The following is a 20,306-nucleotide window of genomic DNA, read 5'->3' as shown; positions in this document are numbered from 1 at the left end:
TTGGCAGGTTGCCAATTCCATAAACTGCTCAGTAGAACTTAAAAAGGAAAAAGTTGCAAAAAATTTTTGTGTTTGGCAAAAAATATTCCTAGTAATATTAGAAGCAGAAAAAAAATAATTACTCTCTATTGCCATCTACTAGATGTAACATAAATTGTATAAAGCTAATTAAGAAATTAAAAGGCTTCCAATTAAAAATTGCAAAGTCATAGTCATTGTAAATTGTCAACCAGCCAAGTGGAATCATATTTTTCAATGAGAATATTTGTTTAAAAATATAGTAGTCATCATAGTATCTCCAAGCTTTATGATCAGATTGCTAAACATTTAGGAGCCTCGACAAAGTGCCAAGCATTATGCTGGGAATGGGAGATACACAAATAACAGCTGTACTGCCACAGCTTTCAAGAAGTTCACTGTCTGGTGGAGGAGACAAACAGAGATGTCCTGCCAGAGTAATGCAGTAAATGTTGTAACGAAGTTATGCAGAGGGTCCTCTGGAGCACAGATAAGGGGCATCTGGTCAAGATTTGGGGGTGGGGTGAAAGGTCAGGAAATGGCCGCATGACGAGACTGCAGAACAGATTTAGTGTTCTAAGTTGGAAGACAAAGACCCAAGAGAATCAACTTTTGAAATAAATATATATTTATATATCTACCCACAAGTTAAATGTAAATATAACATTTCTATGACGTTAAGCCATTTTCACATGTGTCAGCTAATCCAAACCTCACACTGACTCTGTAAAGTTAAGGATGGGGGAGAGATATATCTTCACTCTACAGGTAGGCAAAATAAATCCCAGAACAGTTAGTGACCAAGGTCACCGGGGTAACAAATGTGTTGTAAGAAAGCCAAGAGCAAACTCTGGGACTCCTGACTTCCAGACCAACTGTCATGCTGGTGCACACTACTCTGCCATTATCCTGCTCATTTATCATATCATCACTAACAAAACAGCAATAATTGAACCTTTAGGCATAGAATGTGTAATTAGAGAATAATGTGAAATGTCATTTTGGCTCTCCAATTAAAACAAAAAACTTCATCAAGGTAACATAATCAGTAAGAATCCCATATATAAATACCATCCATTTATCAACCACAAATTCTAAATCAAATCATACAGAACATGAAATCAAAATTTTTATGTTTCCACACTATCAAATTCAAACAAATATTTTGGTGAATAAGTAAGTAAATCTGAAGGCTTAAAGCATTCCACTAGGCATCTGACCTACTGGACAGAGTAGTCACATAAGTTATCTAACCAATTTTAGGAAAATTGCTATGATGTTAATTGGGTTGCTGTGTCATTGATCTGATTTTGTCATAATGGTAAGTGAAATAACTGAATTGTGAAACTTTCAGGAATTTTTATTTTTTGGTAAATTCAATTGTCTTTGTAGACAATCTTTAGTAGCATACAGTTCTACTTTTGAGTTTCTACTCTTGCCTCAAAGTATTTATTTTTGACAATATAAGAGATGTGAACATACAAAGCAATGACCTGACTTGGAATAACACAAGTACTTGAGGTTCTTTTCTTTTATTATTGAAGAGTTTTTTTATCAAGCATAGGATGGTCTGAATCAATCTCTAATCCATATAGGAAAATACTCAGTGACAAAATACTTGCTTTTAAACGTTAGGGGGAAAATAGAATTTTCTGTCTACATAGAATCACAGAGTTGGTTACTAGCAATAATGACTTATCCTATTACTTGTCTACTTGGATTACTTAGGTAATCTATTGCAACTCCTCTTAATATTTTCTAGTTGCCTGTATCCTTACTACGTAAAAGAAACAGGCTCCTCCAAAGGCTGTATGTATGTCAGGTTAGCTTAGGCTATGCTGCAATAAGAAACATACCCCAGAATCTCAGCATAACTCATAAAGATTTAGTGACTGTTCATGCTAAGTCCTTTATGGGTCTAGTAGATTCTGAGCGATGTCACAGGGATTTAGAATATTTCTATCCTGTAATAATGTCAACAGGAACATTCCATAGCAGGTTATTGCATCAGAGAAAGAGAGAGCTGAAGAATCTACACATCAGTTCATAGATGCTTTTTTATCTTTTCACTTCCCCTCCCAGCTTTTTGGCCAGAAAGGAATCAGATGGGACTGGCTGACTTATAAAAGGGAAGGGAATGTGGAATAACCCTTGTATATTCTGTGAACAGCAAAATTTTTTGTCATACTGGGCGTGGTTCTAGTGCAACTTACACTACTAACATCCTCAGAAACTCAAAGTCCCTAATTTAAACATATCACAATATAGATTATGCATCTAGAGTTAGAATGAGTATTAAATGTTAAATAATAAAGGAGATAATATTTTAAAACAATAAGAAAAAATTACACAATTTCTAAAAACCAACCAAGTAGAAATGAAACTAATCTTCCAGATCATTTATATTTTATATTTTTACTTATATATTCCTTCACTAAATCTATAGAAATCCTGTATTCTAGGAAAAGAAGACTCAGTCAGACTCTAAAATTCATCTGAAGTGATGATGCTATAAGCACCTGGATCTTGGACTGAATCTACTTTGATCTTAATCTAATATCTCTGTTCTTGCTACTTTATCATGCTGACTCCTCAAGCGTAAATTGATCAGGAAAATGATCAATATTTTCCTTCAATCCAACTAAAATTACAAACAAACAAAAAAGCACCACAAGTAAAGGTAACTCTAATCCAAGATTCTTGAGTGTCCTAAGAGCAATAACGTAAGAACTGAGTTCAAAAGTAATAAATTAGTCTGCTAATTCAAGAAAGCCAAATGAAGAATGAAAGAATAAAAGTAGCCTATGAAATATGAGGATTTTAAAATGCAGAAGTTAAGGCTTGACACCTGTAACACAAAGAATCTAGTGCCTTGATCAAGACCGGGCTCTGGCATCAGACTAACCTGGGATGATTCCTGATTTGGTTAACCTTTCCATGCCTCAATTTCCTTTCTCTATAAGTTGAGCATAAGGTCTACCTTATTAAGTTATTATGAAGATTATTTTAAAGGAATTTATATTTGAAGTGTTGATCACAATTATTGCAATGCCTTTTCCTGAAAGTAGAAAGGTCTTAAAAGGCCTCAAGTCACAATACTTAGTATTGTGAATAATACCCTGGCTAGTGTGAGACTGCTCACGATAGTTTCTCATGTGACTTATAGGGCTTTTATGTGGACTTTTTGGTCATGAAGTGGGATACATATTATTATAGGATGCAAAGTGCCATAGGAAACCTACATGGCACTGAAAACTCATTCTAAATATCACAACTTATCTGAAATAATAGAAACCTTCCCTACAAAATACATAAGCACTCAAAAATTAACATAAATTCAATAAGACTAAAATAACTTGTCTCAATTTTTCTACAACCTTAAGAAAATTTCCCATTATATTTTCATAGCTCCTGATAACATAGTAAGTTGTTAAGATGGGCAAAATAACTCATGCCCCCAGCAAGTGACTAAAAATATAGGTTAAGATGTTAATCCAACTTAAATCATCTGTGATTTCAGTAGCTTGGTTTTACACAATACTGTTCAGCACATTTTCTAGTAGTCACGTATGGATGTGAGAGTTGTATAAAGAAGGCTGAGCACTGAAAAAGTGATGCTTTTGAACTGCGGTGTTGGAGAAGACACTTGAGAGTCCCTTGGACTGCAAGGAGATCCAACCAGTCCATCCTAAAGGAAATCAGTCCTGAATATTCATTGGAAGGACTGATGCTGAAGCTGAAGCTCCAGTACTGTGGCCACCTGATGCAAAGAAACAACTCATTGGAAAAGACCCAGAATGAGAAAAACAAATCAGGCATAACCCAGATAGCAGCATTACAGCCTTGAAAAAGATCCTTTCATTACTAAGCATTAAATCTTTTGATGAAAATTTATAAAATCAAACACTCCTTTCTAATAACTGAATGTTATCTCAAGTGTCTCAAACAAGACTACACCATTTGTCTTTTGGAAAGAGTATTCAATATAATTCATTTTCAGTTTCAAGCAGTCCTCAAGTAAACAAGAATTGTAAAGAGAAGTAGTTGTACTATAGGACCAAAAGTCAAGTGTCCTGGATTCCAGCTATTAGATCAGATCAGATCAGTCACTCAGTCATGTCCGACTCTTTGTGACCCCATGAATTACAGCATGCCAGGCCTCCCTGTCCATCACCAACTCCCAGAGTTCACTCAGACTCACATCCATCAAGTCAGTGATGCCATCCAGCCATCTCATCCTCTGTCGTCCCCTTCTCCTCCTGCCCCCAATCCCTCCCAGCATCAGAGTCTTTTCCAGTGAGTCAACTCTTCTCATGAGGTGGCCAAAGTACTGGAGTTTCAGCTTTAGCATCATTCCTTCCAAAGAAATCCCAGGGCTGATCTCTTTCAGAATGGACTGCTTGGATCTCCTTGCAGTCCAAAGGACTCTCAAGAGTCTTCTCCAACACCACAGTTCAAAAGCATCAATTCTTCGGCGCTCAGCCTTCTTCACAGTCCAACTCTCACATCCATACATGACCACAGGAAAAACCATAGCCTTGACTAGACGGACCTTTGTTGGCAAAGTAATGTCTCTGCTTTTCAATATGCTATCTAGGTTGGTCATAACTTTCCTTCCAAAGAGTAAGCGTCTTTTAATTTCATGGCTGCAGTCACCATCTGTAGTGATATTGGAGCCCAGAAAAATAAAGTCTGACACTGTTTCCACTGTTTCCCCATCTATTTCCCATGAAGTGATGGGACCGGATGCCATGATCTTCGTTTTCTGAATGTTCAGCTTTAAGCCAACTTTTTCACTCTCCTCTTTCACTTTCATCAAGAGGCTTTTTAGTTCCTCTTCACTTTCTGCCACCCATTTTACTAAAGTATTTTATTCCTCTGTTCCTCAGCTATATCATCTATTAGATAAGGAGTCTGCAGATAAGATGATCCTGCGAGTCCCAAGTGAAAACATCTAACTCTCGTCTTTGTTCAATGCCATTCTTAGACCAGTATGTGTTTCCCTCAAGAACAAAATGCTTCCCCAAATACAGTAAACACTGACCACCAAAATATAGTAAACTCTGACCACACACAGCCTATGTAACAATCTAAAAGAGGACCATATCTTAGGAAAACAGAATGACTCAGTATGAATGGATGGATAGTTGTCTAACATCACATAATAGCAGACAACTTGGGCCTGGTATGGCTAACCTTTCATGGTAAATTCAACCAACCACTTTAAATAGGGGTATTCCAGATTGTCTCAACCTCACTAAATGGTAATCTTTGTTTGAAACAAAAAAAAGAAACTTTGTGAGTCACAGGGAATCAGACTAACTTAAGACCTAACAACAATTCTACTAGTTATTATTTCTTATGAAAGTGTTAGTAGCTCAGTGGTGTGCAACCCCATGGACGGTAGCCTGCCAGGATACTCATTCCCCAGAATTCTTCTCAAATCCTTATTAAATGTCATCTTGTGTGTTAAGAAATTAGTAGGCATTATTTTATGGAATCCTCTCAACAATTGTAGGTATTAGATAATGCTATTCACATTTTATATGAAAAAGATGACTCGACTTTTTTTTTCTAAGGTTGCATTATTGATGTATGTAAGAGCTAGTATTTGAACACATTTCTGTCCAACTCCAAAGCCTATATTCCTAACTACTGCTTTATGTACAATATCTCTGTTGGAAGCATTCTCCAAATCTTCTAATAGAGTCTAGAAAGACTATTTTAGGAGCATATGGTGGGGAACAATATGTATAATTCTGCTGCTTAGGCAAGGGTTATTTTAATAGCCATCCACCTTAAACCAGGATTCTACTTGTCATTTCGAAAGTAAAAGCTTTGCAATTTAATAAAAAGAGACTAATTCATTGAAAGATACTAAAAGTAAGATGAATAAAAGTGATATATCTCTCTTCCAGAAATAACATATCTATTCTAGGGTCAGACAGATTTGCATATAGTTCAAGTATCAGATTACTGCCATAATCTTCAACTGCCTTAAATGGAGGTAGATTTAGAACAAGAATATTTTCTAAATTTTTTTTTCTAATTTTATTTTATTTTTAAACTTTACATAATTGTATTAGTTTTGCCAAATATCAAATTGAGGTATAGTTAATTTATAATATTGTATTAGTTTCAAGTATACAGGAAAGGGATTCAAAGAATATATATAGTCTTTTTCAGATTCTTTTCCATTATAGACTAAGATACTGAGTATTGTTCCTTCTACAATACAGTAGGTCTTTGTTATTTACCTATTTTATATATATAGTAATGTATATATGTTAATCCTAAACTCATAATTTATCTTTCTTGCCTTCCCTTCTATCATCTTTGATAACCATAAATTTATATTCTATGTCTTTCTATGTTTTTTAAATAAGTTCATTTGTATCACTTTTCAGATTCCACAAAAAAGTAATGTAATGATATTTGTATTTCTCTGTCTGACTTCACTTAATATGATAATCTCTAGGTTCACCCATGTTGCTGCAAATAGCATTATTTCATTATTTTTATGTCTGAGTACTATTCCATTATATACCAAATCTTTATCCATTTATCTGTTGATGGACATTTATGTTGCTTTCATGTCTTGGCTATTACAAATAGTGCTGCTATGAAATTTGGGGTGCATGTATATTTTCAAATTACAGGAATGGGATTGTAGGACCATATATTAATTCTAGTTTTAGTTTTTTAAGGAACCTCCATACTATTCTCTGGGTTCGATCCCTGGGTTAGGAAGATCCCCTCGAGAAGGAAATGGCAGCCCACTCCAGAATTCTTGCCTGGAAAATCCCATGGACGGCGGAGCCTGGTAAGCTACTGTCCATGGGGTCTCAAAGAGTTGGACACGACTGAGTGACTTCACTTCACTTCACTTATACTCTATAGTGGCTGTACCAATTTGCATTTGCATCAACAATGTAGGAGGTTTTCCTTTTCTCTACATGCACTCCTGCAATTATTATTTAGACTTTTTAGTGATAGCCGTCTTGACCAGTGAGTCAGTTCAGTTCAGTCGCTCAGTCGTCTCCGACTCTGTGACCCCATGGACTGCAGCACACCAGGCCTCCCTGTACATCACCAACTCCCAGAGTTTACTCAAACTCATGTCTGTTGAGTCGGTGATGCCATCCAACCATTTCATCCTCTGTCATCCCCTTCTCCTCCCGACTTCAACTTTTCCCAGCATCAGGGTCTTTTCAAATGAGTCAGCTCTTCGCATCAGGCGACCAAAATATTGGAGTTTCAGCTTCAACATCAGTCCTTCCAATGAACAGCCAGGACTGATTTCCTTTAGTATGGACTGGTTGGATCTCCTTGCAGTTCAAGGACTCTCAAGGGTCTTCTCCAACACCACAGTTCAAAAGCATCCATTCTTCAGCACTCAGCTTTCTTTATAGTCCAACTCTCACATCCATACATGACTGGAAAAACCATAGCCTTGACTAGACGGACATTTGTTGGCAAAGTAACGTCTCTGTTTTTTAATATGCTGTCTAGGTTGGTCATAACTTTTCTTCCAAGGAATAAGCATCTTTTAATTTCATAGCTGCAGTCACCATCTGCAGTGATTTTGGATCCCAAAAAAATAAAGTCTGCCATAGTTTCCACTGTTTCTCCATCTATTTGCCATGAAGTGATGGGACCAGATGCCATGATCTTCGTTTTCTGAATGTTGAGCTTTAAGCCAACTTTTTCACTCTCCTCTTTCACTTTCATCAAGAGGCTCTTTAATTCTTCTTCACTTTCTGCCATAAGGGTGGTGTCATCTGCATATCTGAGGTTATTGATATTTCTCCCGGCAATCTTGATTCCAGCTTGTACTTCATCCAGCCCAGCATTTCTCATGATGTACTCGGCATATAAGTTAAATAAGTAGGGTGACAAAATACAGCCTTGACCTACTCCTTTTCCTATTTGGAACCAGTGTGTTGTTCCATGTCCAGTTCTAACTGTTGCTTCCTGACCTGCATACAGGTTTCTCAAGAGGCAAGTCAGGTGGTCTGGTATTCCCATCTCTTTCAGAATTTTCCACAGTTTATTGTGATTCACACAGTCAAAGGCTTTGGCATAGTCAATAAAGCAGAAATAGACGTTTGTCTGGAAGTCTTTTGCTTTTTTGATGATCCAGCAGATGTTGGAAATTTGATCTTTGGCTCCTCTGCCTTTTCTAAAACCAGCTTGAACATCTGGAAGTTCACAGTTCATGTATTGTTGACTGTGAGACTTGGAGAATTTTGAGCATTACTTTACTAGTGTGTGAGATGAGTGCAATTGTGCAGTAGTTTGAGCATTCTTTGGCATTGCCTTTCTTAGAGACTGGAATGAAAACTGACCTTTTCCAGTCCTGTGGCCACTGCTGAGTTTTCCAAATTTGCTGACATATTGAGTGTAGCACTTTCACAGCATCATCTTTCAGGATTGGAAATAGCTCAACTGGAATACCTTTACCTCCACTAGCTTTGTTCATAGTGATGCTTCCTAAGGCCCACTTGACTTCACAGTCCAGGATGTCTGGCTCTAGGTGAGTGATCACACCATCATTATTATCTGGGTCATGAAGATTTTTTTGTACAGTTTTTCTGTGTATTCTTGCCACCTCTTCTTAATATCTTCTGCTTCTGTTAGGTCCATACCATTTCTGTCCTTTATTGAGCCTATCTTTGCATGAAATTTTCCCTTGGTATCTCTAATTTTCTTGAAGAGATCTCTAGCTTTTCCCATTATATTGTTTTCCTCCATTTCTTTGCACTGATCACTGAGGAAAGCTTTCTTATATCTCCTTGCTATTCTTTGGAACTCTGCATTCAAATGTGTATATCTTTCCTCTCCTCCTTTGCTTTTCGCGTCTCTTCTTTTTACAGCTATTTGTAAGGCCTCCTCAGACAGCCATTTTGTTTTTTTGCATTTCTTTTTCTTGGGGATGGTCTTGCTCCCTGTCTCCTGTACAATATCATGAACCTCCATCCATAGTTCATCAGGCACTCTATCAGATCTAGTCCCTTAAATCTATTTGTCACTTCCACTGTATAATCATAAGGGATTTGATTTAGGTCATACCTAAATGGTGTAGTGGTTTTCCCTATTTTCTTCAATTTCAGTCTGAATTTGGCAATAAGGAGTTCATGATCTGAGCCACAGTCAGCTTCCAGTCTTGTTTTTGCTGACTGTATAGAACTTCTCCATCTTTGGCTACAAAGAATACAATCAATCTGATTTCGGTTGACCATCTGGTGATATCCATGTGTAGAGTCTTCTCTTGTGTTGCTAAAAGAGGGTGTTTGCTATTACCAGTGCATTCTCTTGGCAGAACTCTAATAGCCTTTGCCCTACTTCATTCTGTACTCCAAGGCCAAATTTGCCTGTTACTCCAGGCAAATTTGCAGTTGTCTAAAAATTAGTGATACTGAGTTAAATAAGAATTCGGATAGATGTTTCTGCCTTGTTAAATTTCGCCAATAGAAAAATGCATATATACATTCAGCTCCAAAGTAAAACCATTTGGAGCAAAAGCTTTTGTCTCCTAAATTTCTTTTTCACAGTATGCCCTTTACTAATTCTACTATAAAATCCACAAATCTAATTAAGAATGTTTGAACGAGCAAGAGAACTTTGCAAATAATTTTTATCCCAGTTTTAGCTCACAAATATAGATACTATTTCATTTGCTATGTATTCAGATAATTCTTTTCCTTAAGAAAAATATTTTTAAATTCTAGAAATGTCCACAAACTAATTATACTAATCTTTCCATCATCACAAGAAACACAGTTGTACCTCTTGTGGCTTGTAATGGTAATGGTAGGCTTCTGCATCATTGCTTTGACAATCTGCCACTGATTCTTGTGGTCTTCATCTTGGTCTCCAAACACTTAAAAACAGCTGGCAATCTTGATGGAGAATTACTTTCTCACTTGTTGGTCCTTGAGCTTTTTAACAACTTAAACTATTGTCATAATGATGTGGCCATGCCCTTGGGCTTCAATCTGATACAGCCACCACACTCTATGGTTAGAGCCTCTTAGAATGGTCCTGAAATGCTTCTTAGAGTTCCAATCTGAAAACTTCTGAGAAGAAATTTGTTATTTAATATATTTCTTTCATCTAGCATCAGATATTTATAAATAATTGGAGTTAGGAAAATAAGCATCAGCACCAATATAATAGCAGGCATTTTATTTTTTTAATGAATATTCTCTTAAATCCACACCTTGAGAATTGCCTAACTTAGTGAGATTACATGGCTTTAATATAGAGTGTTATAAAATATAATTGCATTAACTTAATATCACTAAACTATTCCCTTAATCACTAGGTTAAGGGAAATAGTAATAGTAAAAAAGAAGTGTAGAAAGAAGATAACTTGAGAAGACTATAAAGAAAACAAGGGGGGAAAATGTAGATAAATAGTACTGAAACCAAGAAGAAAGGAATGGGAAAAAAAAGAAAATTATCATATGGTAAAGATTGCAGATTACTATAGCACTCTGCTGAGTTGAAATACAGCATTATAACACCAAGATGTTAGTGGACTGCAGTTGTATGATTCCATTTTTTTAAAAAGGTCAAAATCATTATGTGAGTTTCAAAATATGGGATATAACTTGTAGGTTGTGGGTCATTTTGGCTGGGTGAAGGGGGTCTAACCTTATCAGAGACTGAAATAGCAAAGGTTATAAAGCATACAATTTCATAAAATAAATTAAAATGTCATTGCTATTTTGGGGATTCACTGTTAGATTATTGTTACTTTTATAAGTCAGTGTTGGCCTCTGAATCTTCTCCTATATGACTGGAAGCAAATCTATAAAGTCTTGGTTGATTTTGTTAAAGTGTTTTTGGTGGTAAAGAATGATGTTAATGACAAAAATTATATTCTTCATAAAATATTGGGTTAACAAAAATACTGTTACACTTCCTATAAAATAGCAGATAGTTTTCTTAACATCAGATTTGTGGGTGCTTTCAATCTCAATTCTATGTATGAATCTTCACAGAGTCCTAACAGTTTAGCAGTGCTAATAAGAGTTGAACAACTACACGAGGCTCATCAGGTCAAGCGCTTACTCCCCTTAATGCAGCCTTAAACAAAGTTATCATTATCATTTCCAGTAAGTTGACAAACCTGTGATTATTGGTATTGTAGACTACATGACTATTATTGTATGATTAAAAAATAAATTGTTCACATATTTTGCATTGTTATTAGAATTGAGCTACCAGTGAGAAGTAGAAATTATTTATTTAATATTTAATGTGTCAAAAACAAAACATTCTCTATAGGTGCCTTCTTAGTAACACTGGCTTCCCTGGTGGCTCAGCTGGTAAAGAAACCACCTGCTATGCAAGAGACCTGGGTTCAATTCCTGGGCTGGGAACATCTCCTGGAGAAGGGAAAGGCTACCCACTCAGTATTCTGGCCTGGAGAATTCCATGGACTGTATAGTCTGTGTGGTTGCAAAGAGTCAGACACAACTGAGTGACTTTCATTTTCACTTTCTTAGTAATACCAGGTGTGAAACCATTGTTACACACATATCTTTCCATTTTTCAACCCCTAGTAGCATGTATTGCTCTAACAAAACACAATATTTAATCTTTCTTTATCCAGAAGTAGAGATGCTAATAAGAAATGATAATGTATCAATAAAATAAAGTAAAATGAGGGAAAGAGAGAGAGAGACTACATTATCATAGACCATAGCCTGAATCCTACTAAGATAAACTATAAATGCATGGGTGAATGGGGAAAAGTACAAGAAAAATTAGGAAGGAGAATAGCTTATAAAGAACACTATGAAGACAAGATTTCTGACAATTTTGTACAGACATGATATAAAGAGATGACAAAATCTACCAAAGTTATTCTATCACAAGAACACAAAAGTTACTTTTTCTCTTAGGTGAGAAAGATGAGGAAGACACTGCTTTTCTACAAGAACTTTTCTTATAATCTAAGTTATTAAATGTACTAAAAGTATTTATCCCTTAAAATTAGAACAGTAATGACTAAACAAAATGGATTTTTTTCTATACAACTATAGATCTGTTTGTTTGTCTTTTGTATGAAAATAAGCTGTTATGAAAAAGCCTTTCTCCACCTTGGTCTTGACTGCCCAGAGTTTATGCCTTCTACACATAGAAAGCTAAAGGTGGCCGAAGATGGCAAAGTAGTCTGCCTCACAAATAATATTAATCACACACAAAACATTAAGTTCACATTCTTAGGTCTAGTTCTTTTCCATAGCACATGCATAACAAAGGCTTCTGTTAAATATATTCATGGATAATATCAGATTATTCCCTTTTTTTTCTCAAGACAACTTAGGTCAGAAGACCTTAATAGACATGGTTCCAAAGAAGACATACAGATGGTCAATAGGCACATGAAAAGATGCTCAACATTGCTAAGTATTAGACAGATGCAAATTAAGACTACAATGAGGTGATATTTGGCAAAACTAATACAATTATGTAAAGTTTAAAAATAAAATAAAATTAAAAATAAATAAATAAATAAAAATCTACAAATAGCAAATGCTTGAGAAGATTTGGAGAAAAGGGAACATTACTACATTATTGGTGGGAATGTAAGTTGGTGCAGCCACTGTGGAAAATAGTATGGAGGTACCTCAGAAAACTAAACATAGAACTACCATATGGACCAGCAATTGAATTCCTGGCATATAGCCAAACAAAACAATAATTCAAAAAGATGTCCACACCCCAAATTTCATAGCAGCACTATTCACAATAGCCAAGACATGGAAACCACTTAAATGTCAACAAATGAACGGATAAATAAGATGTGGTACATATAGAGTGGAGCACTACTCAGCCATAAAAAAGAATGAAATAATGTTATTTATAGCAACATAGATGCAACTAGAGATCATCATACTAAGCGAAGTGAGTCAGAAAGAGAAAGACAAATACCATATGATATCACTTATATGTGGAATCTAAAATATGACATCTGTGAAACAGAAACACACATAGAGAATAGACTGATGATTGCCAAGGGGGAGGGGACTAGGGGAGTGATGGACTGGGAGATTGAGATTAGCAGTTATAACCTATTATATACAGGCTGGATAAACAACAAAGTCTTACTATATAGCACAGAGGACTATATTTAATATCCTATAATGAAGTATATTGAAAAGAATATTTTTAAATGGAATATATATATATGTATAATGTATATATATATATATATATATATGGTGTGTGTGTGTGTATGTAATACACAGAAGAACCGTACAAAAAAGATCTTCACGACCCAGATAATCACGATGGTGTGATCACTCACCTAGAGGCAGACATCCTGGAATGTGAAGTTAAGTGGGCCTTAGAAAGCATCACTACGAACAAAGCTAGTGGAGGTGATGGAATTCCAGTTGAGCTATTTCAAATCCTGAAAGATGATGCTGTGAAAGTGCTGCACTCAATATGCCAGCAAATTTGGAAAACTCAGCAGTGGCCACAGGACTGGAAAAGGTCAGTTTTCATTCCAATCCCAAAGAAGGGCAATGCCAAAGAATGCTCAAACTACCGCACAATTGCACTCATCTCACATGCTAGTATAGTAATGCTCAAAATTCTCCAAGCCAGGCTTTAGCAATATGTGAACCGTGAACTTCCTGATGTTCAAGCTGGTTTTAGAAAAGGCAGAGGAACCAGAGATCAAATTGCCAATATCCGCTGGATCATGCAAAAAGCAAGAGAGTTCTAAAAAAACATCTATTTCTGCTTTATTGATTATGTCAAAGCCTTTGAATGTGTAGATCACAACAAACTGTGGAAAATTCTGAAAGAGATGGGAATACCAGACCACCTGACCTGCCTCTTGAGAAATCTGTATGCAGGTCAGGAAGTAACAGTTAGAACTGGACATGGAACAATAGACTGGTTCCAAAAAGGAAAAGGTGTACGTCAAGGCTGTATATTGTTACCCTTCTTATTTAACTTATATGCAGAGTACATCATGAGAAACACTGGACTGGAAGAAACACAAGCTGGAATCAAGATTGCCGGAAGAAATATCAATAACCTCAGATATTCAGACGACACCACCCTTATGGCAGAAAGTGAAGAGGAACTCAAAAGCCTCTTGATGAAAGTGAAAGAGGAGAGTGAAAAAGTTGGCTTAAAGCTCAACATTCAGAAAACGAAGATCATGGCATCCGGTCCCATCACTTCATGGGAAATAGATGGGTACACAGTGGAAACAGTGTCAGACTTTATTTTGGGGGGCTCCAAAATCACTGCAGATGGTGACTGCAGCCATGAAATTAAAAGATGCTTACTCCTTGGAAGAAAAGTTATGACCAACCTAGACAGCATATTAAAAAGCAGAGATTACTTTGCCAACAAATGTCCATCTAGTCAAGGCTGTGGTTTTTTCAGTGGTTGTGTATGGATGTGAGAGTTGGACTATAAAGAAAGCTGAGCACTGGGAGGGATTGGGGGCAGGAGGAGAAGGGGACGACAGAGGATGAGATGGCTGGATGGCATCACTGACTCGATGGACGTGAGTCTGAGTCAACTCCGGGAGTTGGTGATGGACAGGGAGGCCTGGTGGGCTGCAAATCATGGGGTCGCAAAGAATCAGACACAACTGAGCAACTGAACCGAACCGAACTGAACTGATACACATTTCTGACCAGTTATACATAGTCACCCACTTATTTCTTGTCCTTTAAAATATGACTTCTACTCTCACGACTCTGCTGAAGGTTGACAAATCAAACAGCCCTTTCTCCTTTCCATGTGCTTCAACCTGTTGGCAGCATTGAACTGTGAAAAAGCATGGACTTTGAGCTGAACAGACCTGAGCACAAACTGCTGCTCGGCTGCTTGCCAGCTGTGTAACCTTGGTCATTCTACCTTATCTTTCTGAACATCAGTTTCTTCCTTTGTACAATTAATGTAAGAATATATCTCTAACAGTCTGCCTGGGAAGACTAAATAATATTGTGTACATTCAGATCTGATCTATCATTGATACTCAATGTACATTCTTTTTGCTCTTCCTCTACACTGCTTCATTTTCCATTTTCCACGATGCTACAGTCTATGATAGGCCTCTTTTCTCGTTGCTATATCCTTTGTCACTTCTCAAACTCCTCCATGACTCTTCTCCCATTAATATGGATTCTAAAGATCTATCCATATTCCTGATTGTTTCGTTGTTTACCTTTCTATACCTTATAACCCCATCCAGTGTTTGAACTATAATCTTTACCTTTGAATTGCCTTTTCCTGTGCTTACTTGTCTTCATATCTCTCTCCAGTCTCCCCATATCATGATCTCCCACAGCAGGCTAGCCATCTACTGGCAGTTCATAAGCTCAAACATTGCATTCACCATGCAAAATATACCACTGTCTCCACTCTTACAATATGCTTTTCCTCTGGTGTTTCCCACTTTGGTAACGAGACCACTACTTATAGAGTCAAACAAGCCAAAAGTCTTGCTACCATCTCCTACAGCACAACTCTGACATCTTATTACCCCTAACTGAGCACTTGAAGTTGTTCCAATTGCCTACAATGAAATCTCTTTTGTTTTCCTTCAACAACCTCTTTTTCACCAACTCAGAACATCATTTTAGCTATTGCCTGGATGCTATTCACAATAACTTATTCTGTATTCACAGTACCTTAATTTGGTATTCAATACCAAATACCTGGTCCATATTATTTCAACTCATTTTCTACAACTCACATAGATTCATCTTATACTTTAACCAAATTGGGCTAGTCTTAGCACTTCATTAACAACTCTATTAAATATTTCTGCCTTCCTCTTTTTATTCCACACCTTCCCAAATCTCTATCCTCCAATTCCTACATTTTCAAATCCTAGATGTCCTACCAGGACCAGTATCAGTGACCTATCTCCATGAAGACTTCCCTGAGTTCCACAGTTCTAAACTATCTTTCCCTCTTGTAAGTGATCACGATAGTTTAGCAGTTTCTCTCTTACAGTACTTACTGTTGTCTTTCAAAAAATGGTTATTTGTGTTTTACAGCCTGCTAACTTGGGCATCCTTCCCCCTTCCCAAAACTTTTCTGGACTTTCCCTACCACTTACCTCCTTGAAAACCTGAGTAACAACTTAAAGTGGCCTTAAAATATCCAGACAACCAAAAATATTAAATAAGCAATCTTAAATGTATACCCATTTAAAATTAAGTGTATATAAAATCAATTCAATGAACTTTCTAGGAGATAGTTGAACATCTCCAATAAAGAAAGTTACTTTTACACAGTCAAAGCTTTGTAAAGTACAGTTCCAGGATCTCACTTGTGTTCTGAGTGGTAAGGATTGCTGGAAATCAGACCACCAGATAAGTGAAGTGTTACTGTACAACCAAAGGCTTCTTGCCAAGGATATATAATTAGCAGCAGAATCAACTGGCATTACTAAACCATATTTCGTTTTCTTTAATCTCCTTTCCCTCTCTTTTGTTTTCCTCCTCCCTGTTTGTGACTGATAGAGCCAGATGATCAATAATCTCTCTTTCACCAGCTCTGATCATCATCTTTGCTACTGCCTGGATGCTATTATTCACTTTAATACATTAATCCTTTGGTTGAAATTCTTAAACCACAATTCTTTATTCAAGGGCCATCTTGGCATCCACATGCTGATAGCAGCTTGTCTGATGTTTCAAAAAATTAAATCTGAATGAAGCCTCTCTCTCCCCTAAAAGAGCTGAACAGAAGAGAGAAAGAGTAAGATACAGAAAGATATCAGCTCATTGATGCGATCAAATACACGGTGAGAAAAATAAATCTTTTTACATAAGAGAACAGGAAAATTTTACCTTGTGATTACTACTGGATGTCAACATGGCATTTAATGACAAAGTGCTGAGAAATAGTGTGGCGTTTTATTGAATCTCATTATTATCACAATGGGAAATAGAACACACACTGTACTGGCTCGCAGACCAACCTTTGTATGATCGCTGTAGCCTCTGGTAGAGCCCAGTGACTTTTATTCCTTTTCAGAAAGACATTAAAGTGACAGTGTGGCAGGCCATTTTTTCCACCACACACACTAAAAGTAGTGTGCGTGCGGCAGAACCCTGCCAAAGCACGTCGCATTCATACAAAGATCCATACAGATCTTAATCATAAAATAATCCATTCTGTACTCTGTTTTTATGACATTTATATGAATCTGGCCACAGCCTCATCAAGCAGTTCACAGAGGAAAATTGTTCTATTTATGTGGTCGAGACAGGGTGGACTTGATTTTCAAGCAAAGAGAAAAAGAAATACTCAGTTTTTTTTGTAGTCACAAATCTGGAACTCAATAGAACTATTTTACACCATTTTGTACTATATTTGTAACAGAGGATCAGAAGAGATGATATCCTCTTTCTCTGCCCCCTTTCAGTAATAAAGTCATTCACTGATATTTCTGAAGCTGAGAGACTGAGTGAAGACACCTGGAAATAGTTTTCTCTTTCTTTTCTAGTTAACTGCAAAAGGCAAAGAAATGGATGTGTGGGTAAAAGTAGAAAGGAAACTTTCCAATGTGGATCTGCTTTAATTTACTCTTGCCCCTGCACGGTAAGAACTAATAATTTTTCAATTAATTTCCTTAATGTTTGCTCCTTTCACTCCTTCTGGTATGTCAATGCACACACACCACAGAAAAGGGAATGACTTCTGAACATTTTTTCAGACTCATCTGCCCTTTCTTTTAGGTTTGTGATGATGATGCAAATCAGTCTATGTGCTTCTTAGTGTAACTGTTTTCTGGACTTTATTAAGACATATAGAAATAGAAACAACTGTTTTATAACATCTTTCAGAAAGCTAATTTTCTGGGTAATCTACATGAACAAGTAATTTGTAAAGAAGTAAAAATATCTTGTTGGTGTGCTGACTTAATTATGTTCCATCCATTCTTAACAACCTTCAGTCATTTATAGGAGTTCTGGCTTCACTAAGAGTGTCCCCATATAACTACTCTTTTGTTATCATCACACATAGCTCTTAGATGTTGCACTCATTTTCTCCAAGTCAGAATCTAGACTCTAAATCCTACATTTATGAGAGAGATCTGAGTTCAAGTTTTCTGGCTTCTTTTAAAGATACTGTTACTTATTTAAGTGTGGAATAATTGTATAAAAGTCCTAGATCATATATAAAATCAGACACCACATGACTCCAGGCCCCTAAATGTGAATATTTTTATATAATTTCATCAGAAGATAAACCTTTTTCCCCTTCAAATAATACAGAACACGCCTCCTTTCTTTTAGAACAAAGGGGAAAAAAAGAGGAAGTGCCAATATGTGTAAGACTGTTATAAGAAACTGAATTAATGTGAATAATTATGTAATGATTGCTCCTAATTAAATAAGGATAATGCTCAGGGTGTCCTTTTTTTTTTTTTTTTCCTTCAGAAACCACTGGTATTTGGGAATATTCTGTACACTGCTTTCTTTCTCTAGAAACCCCTCCCCCAAATAAATGACAGCATAAATAGACACATAAACTCCATATGAATCATTAGTGTGTGAGATACTGTTACCCTGGGGCTGCTGTAACTCACATATATTCCCTTCTTTCTATTTCAAATCTTTAAAATATTTTCTTTTCAAATACTTATAAAAGCACGTATGGTTGAAATAAAAATAAAGCACATACAGATGATACTTTCAAACACAGCACTCTCATATTAGAAAGAAAATAGGCATGTTCTGTTTCTCTGGGTCCAATGTATGTCCAGGGAAAGTAAAATCTTAAAAGTAGAGAAGATCAAGACTAGATTGTAGATTTTAAAATGTTACAACTGTCATTTTGAGAAGAACTGGCATCTTTTATGCAGTCCACCTACCTAATGTTAAAATTTATGAAAGAATGTGCATTCCATTGTGAAAAGTGTTTAATGGGTAAAAGTGTGTGTGCTTCACCAGCAATCACTGTGTGAAGAAGAGAAACTTAGATAAATTTGAGCCATTGTAAAATATGTTTGCTAAAAAAGCTTTTTATTTAAAAAAAAAAAAAAGTAGAATAGTTTGTCCTGAGACCATCTATTTATTAGAATCAGTGTCATCTTAGGGACCCATAACAGTGAAAATAATCTTCAGGAAAAGAATGCCATATAATTCTGAAAATCCATACCTTAAAATCTCTCTTCTAAAGATAAGGCCTCCTAGGAAGCATATGTGATCTCTCCCTCCCTGAGGCTTTTCCAGACTTTTAGGATGCTAGCTTTTTGTGAGTTAAGACAAATACTAATGACAACGTTGGGAGAGTTCAGCATGAAGCAAGGAAGTTGACCACGTACCTGTTTTGTTTTGTTCAGTTTGTTTGTTTATCTCAGAACAATAAGAAAATTCTACAGGACTCCTTGAAAACAGTGAAAATCTCCTTAATGATTTTTATGGTCCTGCAGATATATTTCTCACTAAACTACACTTTTTTGACAACACTGGGATTTAAAAGAGTAACATATTTATTTCTACTTTGCAAATAAGTTCATCTACATCATTTTTCTAGATATAGAGAACAAATGTATAGATACAAAGTAGGGGAAGGAGGGTATGGGATTGATGGAGAGACCGGAATTGGCATATGTTCAGTTCAGTTCAGTCACTCAGTTGTATCCAACTCTTTGTAACCCCATGGACTGCAGCACACTAGGCCTCCCTGTCCATCACCAACTACCAGATTTGACTAAAACTCATGTCCATTGAGTCGGTGATGCCATCCAACAATCTCATCCTTTGTCATCCCCTTCTCCTCCTGCCTTCAATCTTTCCCAGCTTCAGAGTTTTTTCCATTCAGTCAGTTCTTCACATCAGGTGGCCAAAGTATTGGTGTTTCAGCTTCAGCATAAGTCCTTCCAACAAATATCCAGGACTGATTTCCTTTAGGAAGGACTGGTTGGATCTCCTTGCAGTCCAAGGGACTCTCGGGAGTCTTCTCCAATGCCACAGTTCAAAAGCATCAATTCTTCAGCGCTCAGCTTTCTTTATAGTCCAACACTCACATCCATACCTGACCACTGGAAAAACCACAGCTTTGACTAGACAGACTTTTGTTGGCAAGGTAACGTCTCTGCTTTTTAATAAGCTGTCTAGGTTGGTCATAACTTTTCTTTCAAGGAACAAGCATCTTTTAATTTCAGGCTGCAGCCACAATCTGCAGTGATTTTGGAGCCCCCCAAAAATAAAGTCTGTCACTATTTCCACTGTTTCCCCATCTATTTGCCATGAAGTGACGGGACCAGATGCCATGATATT

Source organism: Bos mutus, chromosome 2 (assembly GCF_027580195.1).
Source record: "Bos mutus isolate GX-2022 chromosome 2, NWIPB_WYAK_1.1, whole genome shotgun sequence".
NCBI lineage: Eukaryota > Metazoa > Chordata > Mammalia > Artiodactyla > Bovidae > Bos > Bos mutus.
The sequence above is the reverse complement of the archived record's forward strand: the minus strand, read 5'-3'. Positions refer to the sequence as shown.